Below are 11148 nucleotides of genomic sequence, written 5' to 3'. Positions count from 1 at the left end.
AGGCAATTGGTTCAGTGCCACATTAAACCGCAGCACTCCAAACTCACCACTTAGTAAGCCAGGCAGCATCCTACCTGCTGCACTGGTAGTATATACCCAGGTCTGCTGCCTAAACAGCCCTTGTTTTCACTTTCCTCAATGGGCAGCCTGGACTTGTTCCACAGCCTGCTCACAGCACAGCAATTTCACAATGGGACCCCAAAACAGAGTCCAAAGATGTAAAGAGAGGGAGGACTCCACTTTTGCCCTAATGAGAACCCACAAACACTCGCCCTCATCTGTTCCCCTATCCATAGTAAGCCTACATGCCCTCTCTGGTTGGGGCATCCTGCAGAAGCCTCCTCAGGCAGTTCACTTGACAGCTGTGCTGCGATATAGGATGGTGCTGGATGGGGCTTTGAGCAACTTGGTCTAGTGGAAGGTCCATAGAACAGGTGCTGGAATTAGATGGCCTTTAAGGTCCCCTCGAATTTTTCTCCAGCTGATCAATCCTGTCTCTGGCTCCTCCAGCAACCCTCTGGGAATAACCTCCCTCAGGGAACTTGTGCTCACCTACTTCAGGGGACATGCTCCATACTCAAGAGCACTGCAATATAATAATAATAACAGTAATACTGTCAAAGTCCAACTGTTGCATTGGCCCTACTGAGACAATGCTGCCACATTCAAACTTGTATCTGTTGAAGTACTGCACTATACCTATACTCATCTGAAACCAATATTGGACAAAAGTTTTGCATTTTTTTGTTTACTTTTTACAAGCCATGCTGCCCATTAAAATTTCCACATGACCACTTTACTGAGCAATTTTAAATAAAGAAGTGCTTTCATTAACAAGTTTACTGAGTTGATTTGTGTTGTGCTTCAATCATTAGAATCCAATCTGTGAGCAATGTAACATGCTAGTCTGTATTTCCTCTAGTGTCAAAGTTAATGGCCATTATCCTGCTTTAAACGGTTATTTCTTAACTCTTTCCACAGTACTGATCATAGAAAGACCTCTTCAATATAGATTAATATTGCACAACCTTCTCTGCTCTCCACATGTGTTTTGAATTAGTCTTCCCTCAAGACATGGAGAGTGCAAGACACTGCAGATATCCTGAAGGACAACAAAAGCCATCTTTTAGAGTAATCTAATCTTATTAAACCAAATGCGCATCAAGTTCTCCTTTTTAATGCATATGTCTCTTCCACAACCTCTCTTGGTAGTCTGGAATCTTTGGAGACACAGAAGCTGCGTAACAGTGGTTGTTCTGCAAATGCTTACCCACTAACCCACAAATGCTTACCCACAATTAGTAGACCAATTATCTGTCTACCTCTCACTGACAAAAGATCCTACATCCTCAGTCCTATTTAACCACAGTCTTCCCTCAAGACCATATTCACCTGTAAGACCTTGTCTGGACAACATCTAGCATGTGACCAACAGGTCAAGGGAGGTGGTCCTTCCCCTCTACTCTGTTCTAGTGAGACTCCACCTGGAGCACTGTGGCCAGCACTGGAGCTCCATATACAGGAAGGACGTGGACCTGTTGGAGCGAGTCCAGAGGAGGGCCATGAAGGTGATCCAGGGGCTGGAGCACCTATCCTATGAGGACAGTCTGAGAGAGTTGGGATTGTTCAGTCTGGAGAAGAGAAGATTCCAGGGAGATCTTACAGCAGCCTTCCACTACCTAAAGGAGGGTACAAGAGAGCTGGAGAGAGACTTTTTACAAGGGCATATAGTGACAAAACAAGGGGCAAGGGCTTTAAACTGACAGAGGGTATGTTTAGATTAGATATTAGGAAGAAATTTTTTACTATGAGGGTGATGACACACTGGAACAGGTTATCCAGAGAAGCTGTGGATGCCCCATCCCTGACAGCGTTCAAGGCCAGGCTGGATGGGGCTTCGAGCAACCTGGTCTAGTGGAAGGTGTCCCTGTCCATGACAGGAATCCTGAAACTAGTCGGTCTTTAAGGTTCCTTCCAACCAAAACAATTCTATGATTCTATGATTCTATGACTCTATATTTGTTTGAACATACAGCATGTAGGAGGGTCCCGATATAGCTAGCCAAGAGAGCAGCCAGACCATAGCTCCTCTCTGCATATATTTAATCAAATCTTCAAACACTGCATCATGTACTTTCCCATTAGTTAAAATGCTTCATTTCATTAAGCACACAGTTGAGCCTAAGCATGTCTTCAGCTTAAACCATGTGTCTTCACTTGCTGTATTTGGCCATTTCCAGCCTTCATATCCCCAGTGCACAATACTGCAGGCATCTTGCACAGAACTCTTGTTTTTTTGACAGCCTACAAAACCTCAGTCATTAGCCTGTTACCTACCTGTTCACCAGTTGCACTCCTGACAGTCACACTCCATTACCTCATCCATATTGCTGTAATAATTAGCCTTCCTGTTTACAGACATGCGTAGCAAAATGCAGGCAAGCAAAACCAGAATATATCCAAACCTAATGCACAAGCAAGAATACAATAATCATTTGACCTCTGTATTGGATAATGTACTTGTATTCAGTAAAGATAACAACACTGCATTTACTTTGATGGCATTTCACATTTACAATATGATCCTAAGGAACCACATTTATTAAATTATTTGTTTATAAAAATATCTGCTTTTACATGAATTGAATTTTCCCCTTGTTTTCTTTAGTGTGTTCTAACAGCTCTATATCAGAACACAGAACTTGAAGGGGCATCTGAAGGGTCATTTTATCCTGTCCTGTCCTCTTGCAGGTGCAACCTCATACTATTCCTTTCATAAAGTATTATCCAGCTCAGTCTTAGGAATTTTTGCCCTCACTAGTGTCAGAAAGGTGGTTCAGAACCTCCCACTTCTGGTGGTTGGAAATTTAATTTGCCTCTTAGGTTTATTCATGGCTTTTTAATAACCATTTTTTCATGTGCTTCTGTTGTCACTTTGTTTAGATTTGTCCTGACTGGGAAGTTAGCACTTTCAAGTGTTTACATGCTCACCTTCCACCATGTTTTTATTTCATCTGGCTAGAGAAACCATGCTCTTTTATTTCTCCTACATTGACATCAAGCTCCCTGTCCCACTTGTCGACCCTTCTGTAACTGTCTCAGTCTGACTTTGTCTTTCAAGAGAAAAGACTGCAAGTTTACACAGTTGTTCAGATAAAATCTTACAGTGTCTTGTTCCATAATCCAAACTCCTTCTCTGTCTTTTTTGAAAAGCTGCCTCTGAAACAAGATTAATTATCTCAGTTGCTTTTTTTTCCCCCAGATAACTTCACCTTTTTAAAGTCACCATGGAATGGCTGAACCATCTAAATTTTCCACATGAGATCTTGGCTTTCAGAGGTCATTAGTAAAACCCTGCTGATCTTACAGCAGGGAAATGATTTCACATTCTGAATTCTGATCAGAGGCTTCAGCTTCCTCCCACCACCCAGACCATGACACACAAAGAATAAGCTTCTGTAATCATGCATGAAACTCCAGCAAGTTCAGCGCGTAAATACTAATTCGTCCTTGTATCCCATTCACCTCCCTCAGCTCTTACGTTTGAAAGACTGTCCTTCAAATCTGTTCACCTTCATGTGGTGAAAAAGCCCACAGTATAAAACAGATGAAAGCTTTAGTCAAGAAATGCTGGTAGGTGTTTGAGCTTGTGCTTCTGCTCCACAGGAAAACACAATTAAAGCTGATCTATTTGCTTCTGGATCACAGTTCCATAGAAGCCCCTTGGCAATTTCATTGCAGGAACATTGCCACAGAAAACATAAACCAGAATTTTGTTCCTTTGGCAAATTTCATTAAATGCAGATTCACTTCCTCCTGTGTCTTAAGAAATTCCTTCAGTTTTTATGTGCCCTTAATGACACTTGAATAAAAACAGTAATTTGGCTCTCAAGCAAACAGTCTGTGTGGGCTGCTAGACTGCAGCAAATTGGCCTTTCTAAAAACCCCAAGACACAGGGTGGGTTTTATCACCAATTAAATAAAGTACTTGATCAATAACTGGACATTTGGCTTGGAAAAATATTACCTTTGTCAGCACTGTGATAAGAAATAAATGTGAGATCTCTAGAGCTTTGAGATTTGTGCAGCAGTTTCCTACACTGCTTACTAGAAATCCATGACAGACTGGGAAAGATTATAGGTGCATCTATGTGAGCCCTTTAGTTTAGATCAAGAGTGCCCTTCTGAAATGAACCTCTCAATTGTTCCCACTTTCCATATTTTGGTTCACACAGCTGAGCAGTACTGGAGAACACAAACTGAATGTGTTCATAATAAAACTTAGAAACTTTCTGAGACTACCCATAAGGCACTCCGGTCACTGACAAGACATGAAGTTTACAGGACTAGACTAATCTAAAGTATATCCTCCCGAAATGTGCGTATCTTGGCATGTTGGGTTTTCAGTGTCAGCTGTTTTGCTCTACAGATCCACTCCTACTACTCCACTGCACTTACTGATGCAGGCAGACAGCCCAGATCAACCCAGATGTCATGCTCCTCAGGCACTTCCTTCTACCACTTAGCTTCATTGCTGTGAACTTTCAGAAATTTCGGGGCTGGAATTCAGTTATGCCTCAGAATATTTGGATATTTTTTCAAGTGCATCTGTGCCTCTTTAGGCAGCATAACGGGTCTAAAAATATTGTATGTATTTATCCACTTGCCAGAAATATGGTGTTTCTGCTGGAGGTAACATAAGGCAGACTATTCTGAAGTTTGAGCAATTCTTCTTCCACACCTGGCTGGAATCCAGTGAGGAAAAGGAATAAACACAAATCAATAAACTAGAAATAACTAATATCCCTCAATCAACTGAAACGTGTCTGTTTGGTTAGCATAAATCATAACACACAGTGAAGTTGGAGATGTATAAGCCTGCCCATGTTCTAGCACCATCTGAAAAATATATGGCCATGAACTGCTTAAGATCAGCCTGAAGACTGTGTATATTTAAGTCAGCCAATTCCCTTATGAGCATCTCTGAGCATCCATTTGCTTGTGGAGTGTTAGTTTTTTGACCACAAGGCTCAGAGGGATGAATGTACATTCCGGTGGGTGCAACACCATCGTAAGGACACTTTTATCAGAGATCAATGAGAAGCAGTTTCTGGGGTGAAGCAGTACAGCAGCTTAGAAGTGTACAGCAAAAAGCAGCAGCTGGGCGCAAGCCATGCAGCCTGATAATGCTTACAAGAAAGACTCAGAAAGGCAGCACTATAAGGCACTTTTAATACCACCAATATGCCAAACTCAAAGCAGAAGGGCTTATTCATTTAAGCAAGGGAATACAAATATAACCACATATAAGCATCTCACCACTATTATTTCATCCTGTCCTGTCACACACACAGAGACTAGAGCCACATGCATCTATCCCCTGCCAAGAACAGTCTCCAAGGAGAGATTACTATGTGCTATCATCCTGACATGCATTAATTTGATCAAGCAAAGTTATTAATAGTGACCAACTTTTTCAGCAAATTTCAACCTCATTTGCTGCCAGTATGTCATCTACAAACATCCATAAATCCCAAACTACTGATGGTTTTGTGAGTCTTGATAACATTAGAGCTGCTGCCAGGGCCTTGAGAGTATGAATAGCCCTTTGTGTCCCTCCCTGACCTCTTCCGATGACACCCCTACCTCTGCCTATAGCCCAGGACCCCATTTTATCCCATGTCCCAGTGTATAGCAATGCCAGTCTTCATCTCCCCACAGCCCTGGCCTACCTGGCTATAGGACCTGCTAATCCTGTCCCCCATCCCTGGGCTGATGTCCTAACCTGGGCTCAGCCCATCCCAAACTTCATGGAGGTGCCCGATACCACAGGCTTGACCCCCCATGACGTCCCAGTCCCAGTGAGCAGCTGTCCTAGTAGCACACTGGGACCACTACTGCATCCAGCACTTGTCACTCACAGTGAGAGACTCACTCCAGGTGGTTCATATAGATGACTTTTGCTCTCTTGCAGGGTTCTTCATGAATACCACTGCTATAAATGCATTTGTTAATTGTTTGCATTTGTTAAATGCATCTTTGCAAGATTACTTGCACAGCAGGGCCATGTATCCCTTTGTGCAGCATGTGATGAACCTTCTGAAAATAGTTTCACTAAGAATAAGTGAACAGATTTATTTACAAAACATTGAAAATGCAAAGGAAAACATAACAAGGAAAAGTCAAGGCCTTGGGTTGATTGAAATATCATCCAGCTGACAATAAGCATCTAAAAAATGAAAAAAAAAATATGTCTTTTTCACATCTCAGAAGCCACTGCATAAGAACAAAGGAGAGAGGAAAGCTTTCCACAAATAAAATTTGGATGTTAGTCTGAGAAACCTGTAGGCAAGTGGATACTTCTGTTTTGTCTGTTCAGCCTGAGCTACCTGGGAATAGTCTAACTTTCCAAGAAGCTCTGCCAAACATTAAGAATTAATTCCTTTTAAAATGTCATCCTGAATGCAACCCACATCACTCAGAAAGCACCTGTCAGTTGTGAAAATCCTGACTTTCATCTGTGAACTTAAGAACAGTAACACATAGAGTACACAAGCAAAGTTAACCTCTGACTGGCAGAACCATTAATTTAGTGACTTTTTTTTTATGGATGGCTAATCTTTTTTTAACTAATAACATGAGAGTGGCAAGGACTTGGTGAGACACAGGCAGAGACACTGAGTAAGGTTACTAAAATGGTGGTTCAGTAAAGGTTGTCCATTTGTATTTATTTTAAATAAAAGGCATGTCTGCCAGAATGCTGCACATAAGCTTCATGACAAAGCAAAGCTTTCTACAAAGTCTGCAGTAGGATGAACTCAAGGAAAACATATAGCTTAGGATAAAATTGTCCAGTACGGCAAGTGGTGAAACAGATGAACACATCAGAAGATTTTTTGGGAATCTAAGCTCAACTGGGAGTTGTATTTAATTCTCTTCCAAAATTAAAATTTAGCCAATGTTCTTCACAATTCTGCATACACAATTAGCATATGCAATCGGGTAAAAAAATATTGTAGGTAGGTCTTTACGAGAAGACATTTCTAAACAGCTGAGTATCAAAGCAGCAGTGAAAGAAACAAGAGGACTTTTACCATGCCAAGTCTGCGAACTTGGTGCGGAGGTAGCCAAATGCCCATGGAAAGCTAGTATCTGTTGGAAGACACCACCTTTGACATGCCACTTGGCTGTCTCTTCCACAACCACTTCTCTTCTCCTGCTCATCTCAGGTTCCTAGCAGTTTCCCCAAAGGATATATGCATCAGCCTTTTCAGAAGGCAAGAAAATAAGCTCTCATTTGAACTGCCAGCCAGCAGGATCACAGTAGCTGGAAAGGAGTCTTTAAATGGAAAGAGGAGAAATATTTTATGAAAGAGTTGTCTCCAAATTAATAATATCTGCACTAAAAAGCATGCAATAAAGAAAGTTAGCTTAAGCCAGAACTGTTTTAACAACCCCATGCAGTGAAGAATCACAGAATATTCTGAGTTGGAAGGGATGCACAAGGATCATCAAAGTCCAACTTCTGGCCCTGCACAGGACCATCCCCAAGACTCACATCATGTACCTGACAGCATTGTCTAAATGCTTCTTGAACACTTTGTCAGGCTGGGTGTGACCACTTCCCTGAGGAGCCTGTTCCAGTGCTCTGGGTGAAGAGTTTTCTAATATCTAACCTAAACCTCCCCTGACCCTCAGGTTCTGTCACTGGTCATCACAGAGAAGAGATCAGTGTCTGCTCCTGCTCTTCCCCTCATGAGGTCTTCCCTCAGTCTCCTCTTCTCTGGGGTGAACAAGTGACCTCAGCACCTCCTCAAATGGCTTCCCCTCAAGACCCTTCCCCCTTCACTGCAGCTCCTGTGAAACCATTCCCAACTGGATAAGGACCAGGTAAAGATGACTGGAGCAAAGATTCTTTTCCCACATCCCTTCTCATCCCTGTCCAACCTCAAAGTCAATCCATGAGAGTGCAGAGACCTGCACAGCCCCCACCAGCCTGGCCCCTCCTGCCCATGGGATGAGGAGGGAACAGGGTCACAGCAGTGCCCTCTTCCCTTGCCTTTCCTTTGGAAGTGAGTGAGTACTGATGCTCTCTTACTCCGGAGCTATAGGAGGTGAGAGGCTCCCAAAACACAGTGCCAGACAGCACTGCCCTTCCTATGGGGCCCCTCCTGTGGACTCTGAGTGTCCACAAGGTGTGCAAATTGATACTTGTGAAGGAGTACGTCAACCGAGCAAGAAGAACACTGTCCCTATGGCATTCAGTGAGTTCACATTCACGTCAGATCTTGCAAATAATTCAGGTTTACGGAAGGTGAAATCACTCATTCAAGGCAGGATTTTACATATTCCATATCTAAGCTTTGGATCAAGTAGTGAAAAGAAATAGTTTTTCAGGGATTAACAATCAGATTTTCTGTGTTTGATTCATTATTTTTAAACTGATTTTGAGGGGAGCTCTTAAAAATATGTATTTCAGTCTTCATCACAAGCCTTTGCAATGAACATGGCGAGAGTGAGAGTATTTCCTCTTCCTATACAAAGTGTTATTAACAATGAAATGAAATCTTCAAAGATTTAGTGTGCTAAACACAACATATTCTGTTCAAGAACAGAGTTGTATAAAAGTCTAAAATTTAAATGGGATGTTACCTTGGGCAATATTCATAACTAAGGTATTTTATAGAAAGACACGCAATCAGCCAGCTTATGTTCTTTGCATGCCAGGATGAATTATGCTTGCAGAAGTTACATGAACAGGGAGGCACACAACTTACTTGTTCATATTTTCCATAAGCACTCATACCCCTCTCATAAACAAGCCCATAAACTTAATAAACTGAAGGAAAGAAGGATTGGTGTAGCATGAGACAATTTTGCAGTCAACCAACAATGTACTGTACTTAGGATTCATTTTCATTGGAAGTGGCGGTCATTCCATAATGAAGTCATATTAAGCAAAATATAAAATGTTAGTGCTTCAGGCTTGTCTTCACTGTTGTATTAACACCAGGAACAATTGCATCATTACTGCCACAGGAACACCAACTCATGCCCACACACCGAGATCTCAAATCTCCATTTAAACTGTCTAGCAAATCCTTCGAACCGGCTGAGGAAAAGCAGTTGATAAACTTGGAGGACTAAAGGCACAGGCCATGGGTTGTGTTAGATTAATTAATTATCTGTTAATATTAAAGTATTCTGTCTTTCAAATATTCCTTCATTATGTAGTGCTTCTTTCTCAAGTCAGAGCACCTCAAATACAGTAATGCAGGATCAGGTCCTGAGCACTGCAGTCAGACAAGTCCTGTTCTGCACCTCTCCAAATGTAGGGACTGCAAGCACAGCTCACCTTGAATGAGATGAAAAACCATCAAAAGGATTACCTGTTCCTAGTCCTTGTTATGGCAAATGTACCTGACTAGAAGGGAGATAACCAGTTTGTTATTCTTCCCGGTAAAAGGCAGCATTTTTATGCTAATAAGCAAGACTTAAAGACAGATCTTTATGCTTTCAGCACCAAGGAAAGAAAAGTCAATATATGCAAATGCAGGGTTTAAATCTGTCATGTTAACTCAAGCCTTCAAATATTAATCCAACTCAGTGTACATTTTACTAGTACAATTGTCTTCTTTATCCCCAAATTGCTATTTATGAGTCAGTATGTTACCAAGGGATACCGTCCAAAGGAATCTGTTTCAAGGAGGTGAATACGTTGTTGGATCCTAATCTTGATTACCAGTGATGTGCTTCTGCATTCATACATGGGAGGAACAGCCAGTTTGCACTCCTCTGCTAGTTTTGTCTGCTTGTCTAAAGGTAGGACAAACACTCTGTAGCAGATAAAACGTAATAAAGATAGATGTAAAGACATTATAAGGGCAAAGGAAAGTTTCATGCAGGTATGATCTACCTATACCACCCCCTCAGAGAGCCAGGAAACAGGGGCAGATGACTAAGCCTACGTCTGGAATAGCAAGTAATGTGAACCATGGGGGTGGGCCTGTAGAGTGAAATGCTCTGGTGCTGAGGACCTGATTTCCAGACTATGCTGTGCTTGTTTTTACTTTCAGCTATTTCTACCCTGGCCTCCTGGTCAGCATGTCCATCTGTGGCCGAAGTGCTGCATTCCAGCACATATTTGACCTCCATTTTCTCTTGAAACAACACAAATCATGAGCTCTGAAACCACTCCAGGGTACAAAATTAAGTGCAGTAAGTGTGAGAAACGAGGAGGTTCACTTAAAACCTTCACTCTGATCCAAACAAAAACATTAATCTAAGTGCACCCTCAGTGCTTAATTGATGCTACCAAAATGCAGCTTTAGTCCATGATACACAGTGTGACGGGTGGAGGAGAGAGAGGCCAGAATAGAGGAATCCACTCAGAACTCTGGCCAACTTGAAAATATTTCTGCCAAGAACTGAAGAACTAATCAAACAGGTCATAATGGTACTATATATCTTTTCTTCTACTGAGCTGTCCAACTTTTTTTCTTGTCATTTATTGCACTGACTATTGGTTGTGCTTTATATAGAAAAATCACACCTGATTTCAAGCATTTGAAGACTGTGGGGGCACAGCTGGGAGGGAATAAGATTACTTTCAGTAATCATATTAGAGGAAAAGAGCAATTAATTCTCCGCCAGAAAGAAGAGCTTTTAAAGTAAAAGATGACATTGGAACCAGAGCAAAAGAACACAAAATGGCAGTGAGTAAACAGAGTATGGAAAAACAAGGGGTTTATAATCATCAGAGAATTGGAAATGTGGAACTAGTTTCCAGCAGAACCCCAGAGACATATATTTTAGGTGAAATTCAATAATTTGCTAGAGCAAACTGCTAGACATCACTGCCTGCAGTGCTGGACGACCACCATGAAGTCCCTCCCAGTTCCATAAGGACTGCATCAAATCCCAAAGTCAGTAAAGGCCATGAGGGACCATTCATCCCCATGCACAAGAAAGTGAACTTTCTGTTCTCACAATGGAGGGGTGGTGGGTTTGTATCCCGACTGGTTGAGTGTTAAGGACATTTAAAGCAGCGGCATTAGACAGAACTTTTCACATCTCAAAAGTCATTGCCTGCCCCCTTCTTTGGCACACAGATAAATATATTCATAGGCTCAGCTCCAATTTTGAATA

This window comes from Neopelma chrysocephalum, unplaced genomic scaffold, assembly GCF_003984885.1.
Source record: "Neopelma chrysocephalum unplaced genomic scaffold, ASM398488v2 Primary Assembly neopelma1_26, whole genome shotgun sequence".
NCBI lineage: Eukaryota > Metazoa > Chordata > Aves > Passeriformes > Pipridae > Neopelma > Neopelma chrysocephalum.
This window is presented reverse-complemented; position numbering follows the sequence as displayed.